The sequence below is a fragment of the Callorhinus ursinus genome, unplaced genomic scaffold (assembly GCF_003265705.2).
Source record: "Callorhinus ursinus isolate GAN/ISIS: 27379988/994484 unplaced genomic scaffold, GSC_fseal_2.0 scaffold6, whole genome shotgun sequence".
Classification (NCBI taxonomy): Eukaryota; Metazoa; Chordata; class Mammalia; order Carnivora; family Otariidae; genus Callorhinus; species Callorhinus ursinus.
The window spans coordinates 39,144,159-39,164,316 of record NW_027397068.1 but is presented as its reverse complement, the minus strand read 5'-3'; the positions used below and the strand labels follow the sequence as shown (position 1 = coordinate 39,164,316).

Genomic DNA, 20,158 nt, shown 5'->3' with positions numbered 1-20,158 from the left:
TGAGTATAAATAGTGTTTTATGTTTAACTGTGAGAAGTTGGCCCAGAAAAAAAAATAATGTTGTTGAGTGGGAAGATAAGTTCTCATTTAAGCACTATTATAAAATCTAAGTGATTTAGAGAAAATTCTGTTACCCTTAGCCTGGTTGTAAGATAATATTAAGATGCATTCCACGGGGCTATCCTTAGTTCTGGTTAGTGACATTTAGCAACTTCTGAAGATGTGCAGCACATAAATTGTTCCATAGTATGGTCCTTGCCATAAAAGTGTACATAGGATACAAGCAAAAACTCTTCTATGGGCTGTTTTTTGCACGCATGTGAAATTATGCTTCAGTAATATTTAAGGCAAAGGGAAACAAAGAGTTCAACATTAGGTGGAGAGAAGCAATTGTTAAGTTCTCTACTGCCAAGATTAATTATATTGTTTCTGCAGAAAATTAAACAGCAAGATATAATGTAAGAGGGGGCAGGATCCTGGTTACAATTTCCTGTTTACCCACAGGTCCCTGAGATTGCCCTGTTTTGGAAGTAGCTGATCTGCAGGCTATGTCCCTCACTGGGATTCTAATCCTTCCTTTAGGTCTATGCTGAAGAAATCACTAGCCTTAAAAAATGTACCCCGAATAAGCACTACCTTGATATCAAAGAGTAGGACCACACTTTTGGTAGACATAGGCTAACTAACAAGCAACAGAAGAACTATGAAATATGTTTTATTCACTGGTTTGCTAACTTGGAAAGTGAAATATTTCCAGATGACTGGCTATTGGACAAGATAGAGAATCTTAAAGGCCTTATCGAAGATATTATGAGTTATTATTATTATTATTTTTCAGATTTTATTTATTTGTCAGAGAGAGAGAGCACAAGCAGGGGGAGCAGCGGACAGAGGGAGAAGCAGGTTCCCCACTGAACAGGGAGCCAGATGCAAGACTCGATCCCAGGACTGTGGGATCATGACCTGAGCCGAAGGCAGACGCTTAACCAGCTGAGCCACCCAGGCATCCCGAAGATATTATGAATTATTAACATTCTTCCCCAACCTCTCTAGCTAAGAAAAACTAATGAAGTAGAATAATTATGTAACATTAGGTAGGACAATTTGAGGGAACAAATTTTATTTCACTTTTTTGCTTTTTTTCTTTTTTTTTAAAAAAACCATTTAAAACTAGTGAGTTCAGCTATTCTTTTAAGTGTTTTTATGGGGGTCTTGATTTTTCACTTAGTGAGTGGATAACATTTTGTTTTGTCTCTTAAAAACCCTTTCTTTCTATCCACATGCCATGCCTTGTAGCTTTCTTTAATGCAAGCACTTATAATACCATGCTATTATTCTTTCTCTATGTGCATTGCAGTTAGTCGAAGTTATGGTGAGAATCAATGAACATCATTGTTGTATTCTATGTCTTGACATTTGAAGTAAAGTCTAAACACGATTCAGAGAAAACTACATAGGAAGCCATTATGACATCCATGACATATTAAAGGTACTGAGATTTTGGATTCTATAACTATCTTTGTAGTCTGTAAAATCTAAAAGTGCTAGGTTTATCATAATTTTACTCAAAATACTCCCATGCTCTTCCTACCATACTTCTTGGACTAAAAAAAAATGGGTGAGGAAAAAAGACTCAGTGACAACGTTTCATATTTACTGCTGATTAAAATATTCAGGGTTTATATAGTTTTCTTTGCACAAGTAAAAATATTACTGTAGGCTTTTTATTAAATATATTTTGTTTGGATGAACAAATCCATAAATATTATTGACTCAAGGAAGGTTAGTTAAAGTTGGCTGACTGCCAAGAAACCTCATAAGACAGCACTACCTTGAACAATTTAATGCAGTCTGACTTTAGGGTCTGACACAGTGTTTCAGGCTTTTAAAATTTTCAATATTTTTGTCAATGTGCCACAGTTGAAAAACCAGAATTGACTCAAGTGGATCAGCCCTGCAGGCTACAGGTGAATCTCATGGAAAGAATTTCATGATGAGGAGCCAAACCTCAGGAATGGAAAGTCAAGGAATTTTCTAGTTCTCTTTCTTTGTCCATACTTCCCACTGTCTATTTTTAATTTTCCTCTTTGTAGACCTATTCTGTTTATCTTCTCTCCTTTTGTATATATTGTTGAAGTCAACTTATTAATTTACAAAGAGGAAATATAAGTCCCAAAGTCCAGTGCCTTGGTTTCCCCAGTAGGCAAACTTCAGGTAAATCAAATTATTTAAAGTTAGTTTGGTAAGCATGGAATACGATTGGGTGAATAGGTACGTCTATATAACTTTCCAATAGTAGCCCCTTCTTTGAAATTTTATCCTTTCAGAACTCTTGTTGAGGTGATGGGCTTGGGTGGTCATGTTTGTATCATGTGATATCATGAATGGGCAGAGAATCTGTACATACACCTAATCATTCAGTCTCAACCTTTAGAATTTGAACCAAGGGACACAAACACAAACATTGTTTTGAAAAATGTGCCTACTGGATTCTTCTTGTGAAGTCAGTGCCAGAACTGGTTCCTTGGAGAGCCTGAACAGCCAGCAAGCAGAAGTTGTAAGGGAAGAAGAGAAGATGTTAAGATCAATCTGCAAGGAGAAAAATGAAGCAAATACATAAATCTAAGTAGAGACAAGGATCTTTGTGGTCCTACAGAGAAAAAGATTTACAGAATAATGGCCAGACTTTGAAGGCTGGCTTTGTGTCCTAAATTTGATTGCTTCAAATTTCCTTGTTGCCTATGTGTAGTGTTTTCCTTTGATCTACCTTGGGTGAATTTCTGTACTTGTAGTGAATATGGCATACACACACACACACACACACACACACACACACACACACACACACCAGTATTTTTTTATGTTTCAGAGTGAAACATATACATAATTTAAAAGCCAAATAGTAATACAGTGTTTCTAATGAAAAGTAGCAAGTAGTCCACTGCTTCATTTCCTCCTCCCTCCCAAATAACTTCTCTCCTGAACAAACCACTTTCAACTCAGTTTCTTTTAGAATTTACTTCTATATTTCTAAAACTTTTGTTCAAATTCCTATTTCTCATTCTATAAATTTTAGCGTTATAAGTTGATTTTCTACTATGAAAGCAGAGGATTTAACTGCCTTTTACCAATTGCCATTCATCTAGGATATTTACATAATTATTTTTGGTGAAATCTTTTAATTTTTACATTATTATGACTATAGTTATATATTATTACTGTGTACATATTGCTCACTGCTGAGATATGAATTGTACAATAGTTACATTTCCTTTTAGAGTTAATAACTGCCTCATTTTGGGGAGGTTTAGATTTTTATGGAACTGTCGTTAATTTTTCCCCAAACTCTATAATAAAAATCCCAAAAAAGCTAAAAGAAAGTTTTGACATAGTTAAAAAAAATCAGGAAATCTGTCAGTTTCCTTTAAATCTTAGAAAAATTACTCTAATTTTTCCCAACACCATTTTTGAAGAGACTATTTTTTCCCCATTGAGTATTCTTGGCTCCCTTGCCAAATATTAGTTGACTGTATTGTAAGGGCTTATTTACAGGCTCTTGATTCAGTTTTTCTGGTCTATGTTGTCTATTTTTATGCCAGTACCATATTGTTTTGATTACTATATCTTTGTAATATAATTTGAAATCAGGAAGTTTTATGCCTTCAGCTTTGTTCTTCTTTTATGACTGCTTTGGCTTTTCTTCTGATCCATGAACATGGAGTATCTTTCCATTTGCTTGTGTCTTCTTCAATTTTTTTTTTTATCAAAGTCTTACAGTTTTCAGTGTACACATCTTTTACCTTTTTGCTAAAAATTTATCCCTATTTGTTTTTGATGATATTGTGAATGAGATTTTTTATTTCTTTTTCAGATATTTTATTGTAAGTATATAGAAACACAGCTGACTTCTACATATTGATTTTGTACCTTGCAACTTTACTGAATTTCTTCATTAGTTCTAACAGTTTTTTGGTGGAGTCTTTAGGATTTTCTATATATAAAAGATCATATCATCAGCAAAAAAGACAATTTTACTTCTTTCTTTCCAACTTGGATGCTTTCTATTTCTTTTTCTTGTCTGGTTGCTCCAGTTAGAATTTCCAGTAGTATGTTGAACAGAAGTGGTGAGAGTAGGCATTGAAGCACAGTGGTGCAGGCCAGTGACAGAAGACAGGGCCTGATCTGGGCCCACAAGCAGCTGTGGGGACCCTGGCTGTTGGAGTGCTTCTCATGTCCATACAGTGTCTTCTGGGCATGTGCATTACAGTGTATGCTAATGACAGGTGTCAGGTTGGCGATGTGCAAGTGCTTGGCTGGATGGGCTAGCCTCAAAAGTGCTTATGGTTGTAGGAGTCAGCTGCAGGAGTCTAGGCTGTCATCTTGCAGTAGGGCAGCTGTAGAGGCCTGGGCTGGCTGTCAGTGTGGTTCCCAGGCTCTAGTGGGGGGCTGGCATCATGGAATACAAATGCCAGTGGGACAAAAGCTAATGAAAACTGCAGAGGGTTCTCCATGGCAGCAGTGCTGGCTATTAGTTTCTTCAGTAGTGAAATCTGCTGTGTTAGTCTGCAGAGCAGGTCACTATAAACCAGTCTCTCCCAATATGTGGTGGCTATTGGTAACCTCTGCTTTTCTTCCTTGTCCCTAGCTGTGTCTGTAGTTTCTATATGTCTCAATTTTGTGGGTCTGGGAGAGGTGAAACCTAAACAGGACTTTGGTGCTCCAAGAGGCTGGGGAAGCTAGATGCTTACCCGGTTTTTCCTTTCAGGGTAAAGGGAACTCTTACGAGCTGGGAAATTGCCTCTTAGCACTGAACAGTGCTAGCTTGGGGTATTCTTGGGATGATGCTGGAAAAATGAGGTTGTCTTCTTTCTCTTTTAGTGAAGTTATTCTCAGATTTCTTTTTTTTTTTCATTCCACTATGTTGCTAAAGTGGGTGTCAGAGCTCTCTCACAGCTGTTTTTGTTTGTGGATATCTAATTGTTAATCTCTTGAAGGATGGAGGCTGGGGTCTCACTCCAGTCTATCAATTCTGCCATTCTGATATTTCTCTTGATCATTATCCAGATTATTCCCTCACCTCTCTTCTGTGTTCATTCATTTATTCATCTATTGAACAAATATTCTAGAAAGCTATGTGCCAGGCAGTATTAGGGATACTGTAGTTCTGTTGATGAAAGGGAGATAAAGTCTCTGCCTCTATAGAGCTAAAGTTCTAGTAAGAGAAACATAACATAAAAAAAATGTAGTAGGATGTGAAACTGAAAGTTTCTATTGAGACATCTACGTATAATAGATATGACATTCCAAAGTGAAGTAAAAAAATCAATATTAAAGTTTTTAGAGAGTTGAGAAGTTTTTTTTAATTAATGTATTTGAGAGAGAGCGTGCACAAGAGACAGCAGGAGCAGGGTTGGGGGGAAGGGAAGAGGGAGAGGGAGAAACAGGCTCCCCTCTGAGCAGGGAGCCCCATAGGGGTCTCAATCCCAGGACCCCACGATCATGACCTGAGCTGAAGGCAGATGCTCAGCCAACTGAGCCACCCACGTACCCCAAGAATTGAAAAGGTTTTGCATGATCCTTCACTGCTCAGGAAGTAATCAGACTGTGTAAAGACTGGAGAGAACTTTGTGAAAAATGATAATGAAAGGGTATTAAGTTTATTTTTTTAATATAAGGTAATCAGTAAAAGATCCTTCTTTACTGATCTCTATTTGTTTTATTGATATTTGGGCAGAGAGCTAAAGGAAGTGAAAGAATCAGCTACATGTATAACTGAAAGGAAGAGTATTCCTGCTGGAGGAACCAAAACACAATGGCCTGAAGATAAGAGAATGCTTACTGTGTTTTAAGAATAGCAAGGAAGACTGTAAGTATCAGAATGACTAGGGGAGGGTGGAGGAAGACTAGATGGAGATGAAATTGGAGAGGGAATTGATGGTGTCCTGACCTGGGGTAGTGTCACTGGATGTGGTAAGAACTGGAGAGATTCTGGACATGCTTGATAGTGGAGCTGGCACAATTTCCTAATAGCCTGGGTGGGTATGGAATATAATGTAAGAAAGGAGTCAAGGATGATTTCAATTAGGCTGAGCAATTGGAAATGAGGGTGGGTCAAAGGACCCACCCACTGAGTAAAGACTCAGATGGGAGAGAGATTCAGGAAGTAAGAGGAAGCAGAGTATGTTCAAAAGTTGGCTTTGGAAATATTAAGCTGTGAGAGTCCTATTATCTATCTGAATGGAAATGTTCAACAGGCAATTGTATATAAGAATCTATGGTACAAGTGAAATGTTAGGGTTGGAGATAAAGGCTAGAGAGTCATCACAGTATACCTAGCATTTTAAAATCATGGATCATTAAGTCTTTGTAGGGTGTAGCTGCCCGAGTTTGGTGAGCTCTATCTTCTGACTCATTTCACTCTTCTAAAACAAATAGGGTTTCTCTGTCTCAAGTTAGCTTGCCCTTGACATCTCAGTAAACTCATGCCTATATTTCTTGCACACCAAAGACTTTTCCTCTGAATATATCAGCTTATGTCTGATGAGGTCTGATTTCAGGATAAATCCTCACTTACACTCAGAAGACACAAAAACTTTCCTCCTGTCTCTTGGTGTATAATAAAGCTTGACTTATCAATAAATCCATATCAGTAAACTCACTTAGAACACAAATAAGGCCTCCACCCAACTCTTGTCTTCTTTTATGATACAGCTTGACTCCTGGAAAATTCTTATCTACATGAACCAGAGTATTCTTCCTAAATTATGCTTTCTTGTATAGGATAAGGTGAGATTTCAAGCTAAATCTGTACTCACAACTGGTAACAATTATTCCCAGAACCGTTAGCATGTCTGAGTAGGTAAACCCTCACCTACAGTCTCCACATTTGAACAAAGCAAATTCTCTGTTATTTCCTCTCAACATTCTCTTTGTCCTTGTGAGTTTATGGTTCTTGTATTTCCTCATCATCATTTTAGTAGGGTTTCTGGATAGGGTAGAAATAAATGCATGTGTTCAAGTTGCCATATTTAACAGGCCAAATAATTTTACATAATAAAAATTCATAAAATTTTTTCCATAAAATATTTCTATATTATAGGATGTTTCTAGTTATAGCAAATGTACATCATCCAGGTGATCTTGCTTAATAGCAAGATAAGTTTCTTGAAGTGATGAAAAAAAAGGCTTTTAAAATTACTCCGTGCTTATTGTTAGTAGTCTAACAGTACCTTGACATTTTACTATAGTTTTGTAATTCACTAGAATATTGTATTATTGGGTTATATTGGCAATTTTTTATATCTGTATTAGAAAAAAGACTACTAAATTTTCAGAAAACCTCAAGGCACCAAATTCTATTAAATAGATTACCTCCTGGGACGTCTGGGTGGCTCGCTTGGTTAAGTGTCTGCCTTTGGCTCAGGTCATGATCCGGGGCCCTGGGATCAAGCTCCGAGTCAGGCTCTCTGCTCAGCGGGAAGCCTGCTTCTCTCTCCCTTTGTCCTCTCACCCTGCTTGTGCGCTCTCTCTCTCATGCTCTCTGTCTCTCCCAAGTAAATAAATAAAATCTTAAAAAAATAATAATTACCTCTTTCAATTCAAATGTTATTTTAGGGCCTTGATATCTTTAAAACACATTATCTTAATCTTTATATTCTGTATCAACAGGAAAATACCTGGGAAATGAAAGAATATGATCAATTTTATTGTTGATAGACTTATATCAATAAATTTGAAAACTGCCACTAAAATATCAAATATTACAGAACACAGAGGCTATTGAAATCTATGTACAAAGAAACTGGGCTGGAAAGCAGATTTCAAAAGTAATAAAGGGATTAAAAATAGTAATAAAGGGATAAATACAGGCATCTGAAGAATTTAGACTATTACAACTTTACTTACATAATGCAAATACTATATGCCAAGATTAGAGGAAAATCAACAAAACTACTATCTCTATATGGATAAAATAAATAATTGATGAAATGAAAGATCTCCCCAAACACATATTCTTTTTTTTTTAAAGATTTTATTTATTTGTTTAAAGGAGAATGAGAAAGTGAGAGAGAGCACGAGTGGGGTGTGGGGCAAAGGGAGAAGCAGACTCCCGCTAAGCAGGGAGCCCGATGCTGGGCTCCATCCCAAGACTCCATCCTGGGACTTGATCCTGGAACTCTAGGATCATGACTTGAGCCGAAGGCAGATACTTAACCAACTGAGCCACCCAGGCACCACCCAAACACAGATTTTTAGAAGTGTATGGAATCATTCAAGATGATATGTAGCATCTTGTGTAATTATTTACATACATGTCTCCCTAATTTGTTACATGTCTCTCTCACTGGATTATGAGCTGAAGATAGTAGTCTTGTCTTACCAGTTTTATGGTTCACTGGTCTTAGCATAGCATGTAGCAAAGTACCTCAACATGGCAGATATATATGTTTGATTAGTAGATGGCTAGTGAGTGAGTTTACGGAAATGATCAGTGACTCTGAAAGAAGAAACCAAGTGCATTTGCTCACCTCCCTTCTCCTTTTGATTTTTAGTCTTAGCTGATGTGTAGGATGCATGCACTTTTCTCTCTGCTTTCCTCTGTGGGGGTGGCCTGCTATTTTACAGCTATGCAAGTGACTGGGTAGGTAAAGGCAAATTTAGTGATGAAATATTAGCAAGCCTGTTATGACACATATATGTTACATCTTCAATTAACATTTTTTTTCCCCTAAAGATTTTATTTTTAAGTAATCTCTACACCCAACGTGGGTTTGAACTCATAACCCAGAGATCAAGAGTCACGTGCTCCACCAACTGAGCCAGCCATGTGCTTCTTTCAATTAACCTTTTAATGAAGTTGATATTTTATCCCTAGCTATCTGACTCTTCTGTTGACCTTTCAGTTCTGATCTTTGGTGGGAAAGGGGGGTACTATTTATTGAGCCCCATGTACTACCAACTTTTAAAAGGGCATTCTGTTTATAAAATGAAGTATAGGGGAGCCTGGGTGGCTCAGTTGGTTGAGCATGTGGCTCTTGATTTCCGCTCAGGTCATGATCTCAGGATTGTGAGACTGAGCCCTGCACTGGGCTCTGCGCTGGGCATGGAGCCTGCTAAAGCTTCTCTCTCCCCTCTCCTTCTGCCCCCCCCCCCGCTTGCTATGTGCTCTCTCTCTCTCTCAAAACAAATTGAAAAAATAAATAAATAAAATGAAAGTATATACATTAATAAAAATCAAATAGTATAGTAGGGCTTATAACAGAAAGCAAGCCCTTCTGCCTCATTGCTGCCCCAACTCCATTGTACTTTCAACTTCTTAGAGGCAACCATAGTCAAATGTTTGTTTTTGTCTGGATAGTTTTCTCATTAATTCAATATAATACCACCATATCATTATTTACCGACTTATCAACTTTAGAGATAGTCCATTGGCTTCTTTCTTCTATGGTCTCTAAGGATTTAGTGCACTTATACCATTCCTGTATGAAGATCTTGTTAGGCCTAGCATTATATATACTAATATCACAATTATGGTAGAAGAAATTTTCATGCATAATTGTGAAATGTATGTGTGTATGTATTGCCAAGTACCTAATCATGCATTTCAGATTATAGACAATAAATATTGAATGAATATATACATGTTAGGTTCAAATTTTTCCATTTTTAAAATGTGAATATTTCCCATTATTAAAGATTCATAAGAAACTTTTTATTTTTTAAAGATTTTATTTATTTATTTGAGAGAGAGAGAGAGCAGGGGGAGAAGCAGAGAGAGAGGGACAAGCCGACTCCATGTTGAGTGCAGAACCTGATGCAGAGGCCCATCCGTCGACCTGATCCCATGATCCGATCCCATGACCCTGAGATCACTACCTAAGCTGAAAACCAAGAGTTGATTGCTCAACTGAATGAGCCACTCACGCACTCCAGAAAACATTTTTTTAAATGGCTGACATTAATAACATATGGCTGCACCATAATTTATTTAAACTTCAGGATATTATGAAATATTTAGGAGGTTTTCCAATTTCTTAAAGATACAAATAACCTGTCTATAAACATCCTTATAATAAATCCATCAACTGTATCTCTGATCCTTGGAGTAGATGCCTAGAAATGGAATTGCTGAATCAAAAGTTCTTGATACATATTGCCAATTTCCTTTCCAAGAAGATTTTGCCTATTTGTACTCCTAATAAAAGAGATTACTATAAAGGAAAATTATAAGAGTATTCATTTTGTTGCATACTATTGAATGCTAAATATGTGTATGCTCTAAAACTATGCTAATTTTGTAAATTTAAAATGGTTACTTGTTTTAGTTTGCCTTTTTTGTTTTTGATTGCCAGTGTGGCTGAAGATTACTTCTTATGTCCTATTATTATTACATAACATTTTAATTTCTTCAGTTTAATATTTTACTGTATCACTAATTTGAATTTTTTAATATTCAGAAAAGTACTTTATAAATTACTTCTTGGTTTTAACATTATTGGCTATTCTTTACACTTAAAAAAAATCCCACAGGAAAGCGATGTTAAGGATTAACAATCTTATTAACAGTTTACAGTGATACAAAATTTAGCTGCATAGATATATTTATTTTGCTTTTCATTATATATTATACTGTGGGTCATGGAATTTCAATTAAACTTTTTGTTATTGAAATTTGTGTAATAGTCATTACATATTATTGCCATCTTTAGGTGAGATGGTTTTTATAAGTTAGAAGGCCTCTGCCAATGTTTATTGTACTTTATGTATTTGATGCTTTATGAACATTGTTTTAATCTTGATCTTTCCCATGGTTTTCCCATCTACTTTTTGTCATTTGAGTGGTGTGGTGTGGTGTGTGATGTGTGTATTTGTGTAATTTGAAAAAGAATCCCTGCTTCTCCCTCTCCCACTCCCCCTGTGTTCCTTCTCTCACTGTCTCTCTCTGTCAAATAAATAAATAAAATCTTAAAAAAAAAAAAAAGGAAAAAGAATCCCTGTAGTAACATGCTTAGGAGAGGTAAGCAGAGAAGAGAGCAATCCTTTCCACTGTATTACCAACAAAATTCACATGGTAGCAACTGATTAGCTCAGGCTGTGTCAACTGCCTATGTCTGTTTGTCTGGGGTTGAGAGAGGGAGCGTCTTCCTCATGTGGAATCAGAAATGAGAGACACATAAAATGAACACAGTGTTATATGTCAATTTTACATCAATTTAAAAGGGGGAAAAATTTTTTTTTAAAAACGAGAGGCTATTTCCCCCAAATTTGTGACAGGGTAGAGGATCCTAGACAGTGAAAAAAACCAATAGCAATTACCTTATTTTTGCTGAAGAATTTTCAATGGAGCCATTGTCTGCTGGATAAAGTTTTATTCTTGTGATATACTATATAATCTTGGTCTCTAATAATCTAGATGACTATATGTTTTTGAGAATTAACTACACAAAGATTCCTCAAACTTGTTTCCCAACTGAGCACTAGTATACTTGGGCTAATCAGGGAATGCATGAACATTGAAATTAATTACTAGCTCAAGTCAATTAATAACATTTTTTTTCCCAGTGGGGTGGAGGGAATCCTGGACCAACTAATATTATTTTGTAAGTATTGTGATTTAAGTTTTCAGTTACATTGTATAAACACACTAATTAAATATTGTTTGAATTATTTAAAATAGTGTTTGGTAAAACAAAAAGCACCTTAGGAATATATAATAGCCCTTCATTATTATTCATTATTATATAAAACCATAAATAGTACTATGTAGTAATAAGTTACATTTCATTTGGTTTTGAGTATCATTCTTTTAGGATTATGTGTTAACATGAAAGAAATGCTTCTATTGACAGAATGGTATCAGTCACCACTGGCTGACCTTATTTTCATTCCATTAACTTAATGTTTCTTGGTTTTGAACATGTCTAGGAATATGAAATTATATGCTGAGCACTAAAGCCAATAAAAGCAAAGGAATATTATGAATATTATGAATGATATAATTCACTACTTGTTAAGCATACTCTAATTTTTTAAAAATAAGTACTTACAGGTATGTGAGAAGATGAGAGATCATGTCAAAGGTGAAAGCTTAGGACTAATAGGCAGAATTTGACTAGTTGAATAAGTACAAAAATATTTAGTCAATCAGTCAGTTGTGGGAGTTTAAATTGGGGTTTTGCCGAGCAGTATTCATGATCAATTTCTTTTCCAGAATATATGGTGCTACTTGCCACAGTGGTGGGTTTTTGACTTGCTCATCTTCTAATCTATATTCCTACTATGTCTTTCTAGTCTATAAAAGTTGTTATAGTATCAATGACGTTTTTATTTTTTTATTTTTTATTATTTTTTAAAGATTTTATTTATTTATTTGACAGAGAGAGAGACAGCGAGAGAGTGAACACAAGCGGGGGAGTGGGAGATGGAGAAGCGGGCTTCCCACCAAGCAGGGAGCCCGATGCGGGGCTCGATCCCAGGACCCCGGGATCATGACCTGAGCCGAAGGCAGACACTTAACGACTGAGCCACCCAGGCACCCCTCAATGACGTTTTTAGACTCCTTTGCAGCTTGTTTTGGATGTGCATTAGTTTCTGCAAATTAAGTGCACTTGCACAATTTGGAAGGTAACCCAAATGTTTTATGTCTTTTCTTGGTTGTGTATATGCTGGTAAACGTGGTCATGGAAATGTGACATTTTCTGTAGCAGCATTTCATAATCCTATCTCCAGCTTCCTATGGTGTTTGAAACAATTTCAGTGGAGATGGTGGCCCTATTTCAGTGCCCAGTAAATGGCTCTGTGGGATTTAATGGGCATTTGTGCTGATCATAGTGGCTTCCAGACTCAGGTCTCCTATCCCTAAATTTGGCTATTGCTCTGTGTTCACAAATTCAATAGTTCCATGGTAGCTCAGTAGTAGTATTTCTACTGCACGGTCAGTTCTTTAGTGCTCTAAAAATAATTTCTGAAGTCTCAGATTAAAGCCTTCTTCTCTTGCCTTCCTAGTAATTTTGTAAACTTCTAAATACCTGTACTTCTTAAAATACCTACAGTGGTTTCTGTTTCCTGACCTGAATTGTGACTGATTTAGCCCTTTACTAAAAATGTGTACAACTTGGAAAGTGAGAACAACTTGAAAAGTTAGAACAACTTGCCACAAGGATATGTGGCAGAGACTGCTAGCTATCCACCAATATCCATTCTTTCTTCTTTTAGTAATTGAAGATCCTAGTTTTTCTTAGCCAGGCAAAGACTCTACTTTTTACCTCTGAGGCAGCTACCAGTGTTCATATAACTACATCTTAGCTAATGGGACGTAAACAGAAGTGATGTATGTCACTTCCTGGTGATGCTCCTGCCCATTTCTTTTCTGTATTGGCTGAAAAACAGATGTAGTCATGGAAGGTGGAGAAGCCACCTTGGACCCAAAGATGAAAAATTCTTGTTGATGATGGCAAAGCTGCCCTACCAGCCTCAGATTTACTACGTTTGGATGGCAACATAAGAGGTAAATAAGCCTCTTTGTTGCTTAAACTACTATATTTTTGCTCCACCCACCCCCCTTTCTTTTACAGTGGCTTATATTGTAACCTAAACTAATACAAGATATATGTGGACTCTGAAGTTTGAGGTCAAGTCTTAAAATGACTGAATGTTACTCTATTAACAGGTATTCCTATAAACATATGCCATATATTTATAGGAATGACTTAGAGTAGCTCATCTACAATTCTTATGTAAAAAGACCTTTGGCTGTGGGCTGGTAATATGCTTTCAAAACACAGAGTTGGGTAAAGTATTTAAAAACTGTGTTAGGGGAACCTGGGTGGCTCAGGTCATGATTCTGGGGTCCTGGGATCGAGTCCGGCATCAGGCTCCCTGCTCAGTGGGGAGGCTGCTTCTCCCTCTGACCCTCCCCCGCTCATGGTCTCTCTCTCTCTCTCACTCAAATAAATAAAAATCTTTAAAAAAAATAAAAACTGTGTTAAATCAAATTTTCAAAGGCAAAGTTCAGTTATACTTGAGAGTGTATTATAACCTTGCTTTCAAAGAGTGAGCTTCTTGTCTCACTCACATACTGTTAAAAGAATTGACAGACAGGATAGGACCATAGCTCAGAGATTAATTCAGAACATTCTTTAGGTCAAGTTAGGTGGGATCAGTACATGAACCCTGTATATAAGGACAAAGAGGTATCTATACTAATTCAAATTCTTTATCCAGACATTGGAGCATACCCTCAATGCTAAATACTTATATTTTGGGTAAATGGCCAACGGCCACATGAGACTTTTGGAAGAATTTTTCATCAGTAAGACTTTGGTTTTCTTATCAAATGACAATATCCCTCTGGGAAAAAGCGAAGTCCACTCTGAAATGGGAAATCCCAGATATAAAGAAGGCTTTAATAGCAATGTTAGAGGTTTATATCCTCATTTCACTCTGATTTATTGTCTAGGGAAAAAAAAGAGCCAATTTCAAAGCTTTGAAAATTTGAAATGATTTACTCTTTTATTAGATTATGTAAGTTGGATCTGACCAAGTTCTATGAAAATATTCAATTCAAAGCTGTAGAATTGGGCAACAACACTTTCCCCAAATTTAAGGCCTTTGTTAGTCTTTTACGTGTGTTATCTCATTGCAAGTCCATGAGTCCCAAGCACCTTTTATGTCCACAGTCTAGTTTTTGTTTTTAGTTAAAGCAAACATGTAAAAACCATGTTTTGGGTAATTAACCTTGCTCCTGTGGCCATGTATGTTTGGAACAAAACTCAGTGCCTTGACAAAATTCCATGGACATAAGGAAGACCAGCAGTTTATGCCATCATCAGAAACTCATCCTATTAGGAACAATATGTATCAGATAGGGGGATACTATCTAATTGACCCAGTCAGATTCTGTAGCAGATAGCATTTCTCCAGAAACAGACTCTAGGAATCTCAGATTTGTATGCAGACTTATTAGTGTGTGTTCTTGGAGACAGCATCTGGTAGAACTTTGGGAAGTAAAATTAGGAAAAATAAGTTCAACTGTAGGGCGCCTGGGTGGCTCAGTCATTAAGCGTCTGCCTTCGGCTCAGGTCATGATCCTAGGGTCCTGAGATTGAGTCCCACATTGGGCTCCTTGCTCAACGGGGAGTCTGGTTCTCCCTCTCCCACTCCCCCTGCTGTGTCTCCTCTTTCACTATGTCTCTCTCTGTCAAATAAATAAAATATTAAAAACAAAACAAAACAAAACAAAAAAGAAGTTCAACTGTAATGCCCTTGCAACAGAGGCTTCAGGAAATCACATGAGGAGTTCTGAAACTGGGATGCTTCAGAGTTGTTCCAACTGAGACAAAAAGAATGGCTGATTAGATACCACATTGACCGGTCATCAGACATGAGCCTTTCTCAGGGAGGGAGCATGACCAATTCCTTCTTCCAGGGCAATTCCTGAAGAGGGATTCAGCTATAAAATATCAGTAGCCAACACTTCAAGGAGATGAGGGAATAAGTGCTTTGTCCTGAAGGGATATGGGTTATGCATCAAGGCATCCTCTACAGAGTCTTAGGGAGTTTGTTTGTTTGTTTGTTTGTTTGTTTATTTATTTATTTTAAATTCAAGTTAGTTAACATACAGTGCATCACTGGTTTCAGGAGCAGAATCCATATTCATCACCCACATATAATAGCCAGTGCTCATTCTAACAAGTGCCCTCCTTAATGCCCATCACCTATTTAACCCATCCCCCCACCTACCTCCCCTCCAGCAACCCTCAGTTTGTTCTTTATATTTAAGGTTCTCTTACGGTTTGCCTTAGGGAGTTTTAAATGCAGGTGGCATTAAGAAAAGATGGTCATGAACAGACATTTTTCCAAAGAAGACATCCAAATGGCCAAAGACACACGGAAAAGTGCTCAACATTGCTTGGCATCAGGGAAATCCAAATCAAAACCTCAATGAGATACCACCTCACACCAGTCAGAATGGCTAAAATGAACAAGGCAGGAAACGACAGATGTTGGCGGGGATGCGGAGAAAGGGGAACCCTCCTACACTGTTGGTGGGAATGCAAGCTGGTGCAGCCACTCTGGAAAACAGTATGGAGGTTCCTCAAAAAGTTGAAAATAGAGCTACCCTACGACCCAGCAATTGCACTACTGGGTATTTATCACAAAGATACAAATGTAGTGATTCGAAGGGGTACGTGCACCCCAATGTTTATAGCAGCAATGTCCACAATAACCAAACTATGGAAAGAGTCAAGATGCCCATCGACAGATGAATGGATAAAGAAGATGTGGTATATATACACAATGGAATATTATGCAGCCATCAAAAGGAATGAAATCTTGCCATTTGCAACGACGTGGATGGAACTGGAGGGTATTATGCTGAGCGAAATAAGTCAATCAGAGAAAGACATGTATCATATGATCTCACTGATATGAGGAATTCTTAATCTCAGGAAACAAACTGAGGGTTGCTGGAGTGGTGGGGGTGGGAGGGATGGGGTGGCTGGGTGATAGACATTGCGGAGGGTATGTGCTATGGTGAGTGCTGTGAATTGTGTAAGACTGTTGAATCACAGACCTGTACCTCTGAAACAAATAATACATTATATGTTATAAAAAAGAAGATGGTAGGAAGGGAAAAATGAAGGGGGGGAAATCAAAGGGGGAGAGGAACCATGAAAGACTATGGACTCTGAGAAACAAACTAAGGGTTCTAGAGGGGAGGGGGGTGGGGGATGGGTTAGCCTGGTGATGGGTATTAAAGAGGGCATGTATTGACTGCAGCACTGGGTGTTATACGGAAACAATGAATCATGGAACACTACATCAAAAACTAATCATGTAATGTATGCTGATTAACATAACATAATAAAAAAAAATAAGAAAAAGATTAACAACTAAAAGAAAAATTGGCAAAGGTTCACTTTATGTGAATTCTTTTTATAAGGATTTTAAATGGCTCTTAAAATATGAAAAAATAACCAACTTTGCTCATAATAAAAGAAATACAAATTTAAAAAAAAGAAAAAAGATCAGAAGCAGTAGAAGCAGAGATGATAAAGAAAGAGACAAAGTGAATCATGAAAATGATAGGGTTATTATAATATGGACAACAAGGTAATTAGGTTGCTACAACAGTTTTGGGATATCTTGAGAGGTTTTTGTATCTTTAACAATGATAAATGATATTTCAGTTCTTCATAAACACTAACTTTGCTGAGAAAATTTTTTCCGTTTCTTACAATCTGAAAAAGCAAACCTAAAAAATAGATCTTGGTATTCAACTTTGAAGTGTATCTTATGTGCAGAAACCTTCTCTAGAAAATATTAAAGACTTCTGGAGAGATTAAGAATTTTGCTTACTTACTTTAAGTTAAAAATTTTATCTTCCTTTTGAATTATGAAGTGCCATGCTATGTCCCTAATGTATTTTTTCCTTAAGTTTTATTTTTGCTGACACAAATATAGTCTCAACAGCTTTCTTTTGGATAATATTCATCTGGTTTATCTTTCCCCACCTTTTTAGTCCTAATTTTTCTGTTTTTAGGGTTTTGATAAATAGAATATAGCTGCTTATTTTATTATTTTTTTTAAGATTTATTTATTTGAGAGAGAGTGTACAAGTAGGAGAAGGGGCAGAGGGAGAGAAACTCAAGCAGACTCCCCACTGAGCAGGGAGCCTGCTGCTCAATCCCACAACCCTGAGATCGTGACCTAAGCCCAAACCGAGAGTTGGACACCCAGGCACCCCTATTGTTGGTTATTTTAATAGTCAGTCTGACAGTTCCTATAAGAGGACGGCTGAGTTTATTTAAATTTATCAGTATTTTGTACTTTTTCTATCATGTGTCTTTGTATATTTTAAATTTTTCCTATTTTTCTTACGGTTCTGTTTTCCTTCTTGACTTTTTTTTTTAATTGAATGGGATTTTTGCTTTTCTCTCCTTATTTCATTTTTCCTTCTGTTTTTTGAATTTAAATTCTTTGTTTCTAATTTTGTAATGGTTACATTTGAAATTTTACCATGCCTACCTAATCAAGTTCAGTATCTTAAACTCCATGTAGGAAAATACAAGAATTGCAGAATACTTCAACCTATCATGACTTCCTACTCATACATGATTGTTTATAGTATTTTAGTGCTATGCGTTTTTACTTTCACAAATTAGAATATTATAGGTTATTATTATTTTATAGAGACAATATTTATTGAGATTTACTTAAATGCATTACCACCCTCACTTGCTGTTTGGCTATCTTCCATTTGTGTATCTCAGGTATGCTATTATGGTTGTTTTTCTTTATCCCAAGTTATATCCTTTAGAACAGTGGTTCTCAATCTGTGCAGCTCAAATCACCCCTGCTTCCCAAGAAAGCATTTTATAAATACGTGGGGACATGTTTGCTATCACAATGATTAGATGGCAGTTACTGGCATTTGTAGTGTGAGCTAGAGATATGAAACATCTTGAATTACACACAGACAATTTTCCACACAAAAGAATTGTTCTGGTTCCTATATGACTCTCAATGATCGTGCCAGACATTCAGGTAGATGAAAAAACTCTTGGTAAGTATTTGAGTATAGAAATGAATTCCATTTATATAAAAATATTTGGCAGTTCTAACACACCAAATTTTCCAGGAATGCAAAACTATGTAAATCAAGAAAAGGGTATTATTTTATTTTGTTCTGAATTTTAACAATAGCTTACTATTTCAGAAAAATCACACCACTACTAGCTATGTTAATCTTGATGTTTGAGGTGCCAATACAACTCATCTGTGTTAATCTAAATATGTAGCTATCACATTGCTGGTGATTCTGTGCATGCGTGCGTGCGCGCGCGCACACACACACACACACACACACACATAATGGGTTTTATAGGTTCACCCACAAATAAAATTACAAGTGTGCCTACTCTGATAGATTAAGCATACATTTTACCAAGAAACATGCTGCCACAGTTGGCAAGGACATATTATACTTTTAATCTGGGAAGTAACAGCATAAACATCAAGGAAATCACTGATCCTGGCTAACATGTGAAGTGTATCAGATGTTATTGGACCAGAAGTGTAAAATTTAAGCTGGATAATTTAATTGACATTAAACGAGTGACTCATCAGTGGCTTGGGACTATTCCATAAACACCAGGATCTGATGCTAATACTCTGATGGGTTGGCTCCTTACCTTGGACATGACCATGGTCTGGGGATTTATCTAGATTGGAAACTGGATGAAGGTCTATGATTATGCACTGCAGTTTCCTGCACAGGTTCCTCATATACGGTATCTCATGGTGTCACTATGGAATCCAATTGTGTCCTGTTACTTCCAAGATTAATCTCTAACCCGTAAACGTGCCAAATATGACCCTTTCAGTTGTGGCCTATTTGCTTCTCTAGCCTCCTCATCTCCTCCTTCTAACTCTACTAACTCGAGTACTGGAGTATGGTACACCTCTCTCTTCGCTTCTTTTCTTGACCCTTCTATCGGGTTAAAAGGGGATTCTGGATTTCCACAACACCTACCTGGTGCGTTTCTCTAACATAACACTTAATTGCACTGTGGTGTAAAAGTTGATTTCTTTTTGTGTCTGATTATGAAGGCCGTCTTCTTCACAGTTCCTAGCAAGGTGCTCGGTAAGGGGAAGGCATCAATAGATGTTGGCTGTTAAAGAAAAACCGCATTGTAACATTTCAATACCATTCACGTAGTTAAAACGTTTCAATCTATTTTCAGTTTCACTTTTACTCAACTCTTTCTCTTCGTAGTCGGTTCCCTCCCATCTACAATCCAAGGCTAAGCACAGCGAGCGAACCTGAAACTTCCTTTAGGAGCCAGGCAGGTCCCCAGTGCCACTCCCTCTCACCTAGGAAGCCCGTCAACGTGCTGACGTCACGCGCACCGCAGACGTCCCGCCGTCAGGCCCACCCGTCAAAACCTTCCGGGATCTCTATTTTTGCGGTTAGCGGGGACAACTTGAACTCTATTCGTACGGAAGGCCGGCAACGACGAGGACCAAAGGCGGGTCCTTACGGACCCCTGCTTCCCCAAAGTAAGGTGACTTGTTTCCCAGAAAAACGCGCGGGCAGCCAAGGACCCACCCCCAAGCGCTTGCCGCAGTCTCCCAGGGAACGGCGTAGCGCGCA

General features: G+C 37.3%; 1 protein-coding gene and 1 long non-coding RNA gene across 7 annotated transcripts in view; one reads left to right on the top strand and one right to left on the bottom strand.

Annotated features, from left to right (window-relative positions):
• Positions 1 to 1,095: 1,095 nt before the first annotated feature.
• On the bottom strand, positions 1,096 to 19,888 carry LOC112817732 (uncharacterized). 2 transcript variants are annotated; one of them, XR_003206462.2, is made up of 3 exons: positions 19,766 to 19,888; positions 19,538 to 19,676; positions 1,096 to 2,589 (listed from the first exon to the last, which is right to left on the bottom strand). It is a non-coding gene; the product is annotated as an uncharacterized lncRNA (long non-coding RNA). The 2 variants fall into 2 exon arrangements; XR_003206463.2 differs by lacking the exon at positions 1,096 to 2,589 and adding an exon at positions 9,743 to 9,881.
• TBC1D32 (TBC1 domain family member 32) overlaps positions 19,828 to 20,158 on the top strand; it is a 208,218-nt gene continuing 207,887 nt past the window's right edge. For 2 of the 5 annotated variants that reach the window (XM_025864955.2, XM_025864962.2), the window contains exon 1: positions 19,830 to 20,064. The gene's annotated coding sequence lies outside the window, so the exon portion shown is untranslated. Of the gene's footprint in view, positions 20,070 to 20,158 lie in introns of all 5 variants that reach the window. The other 3 variants (XM_025864977.2, XM_025864946.2, XM_025864937.2) reach the window with 3 other exon arrangements.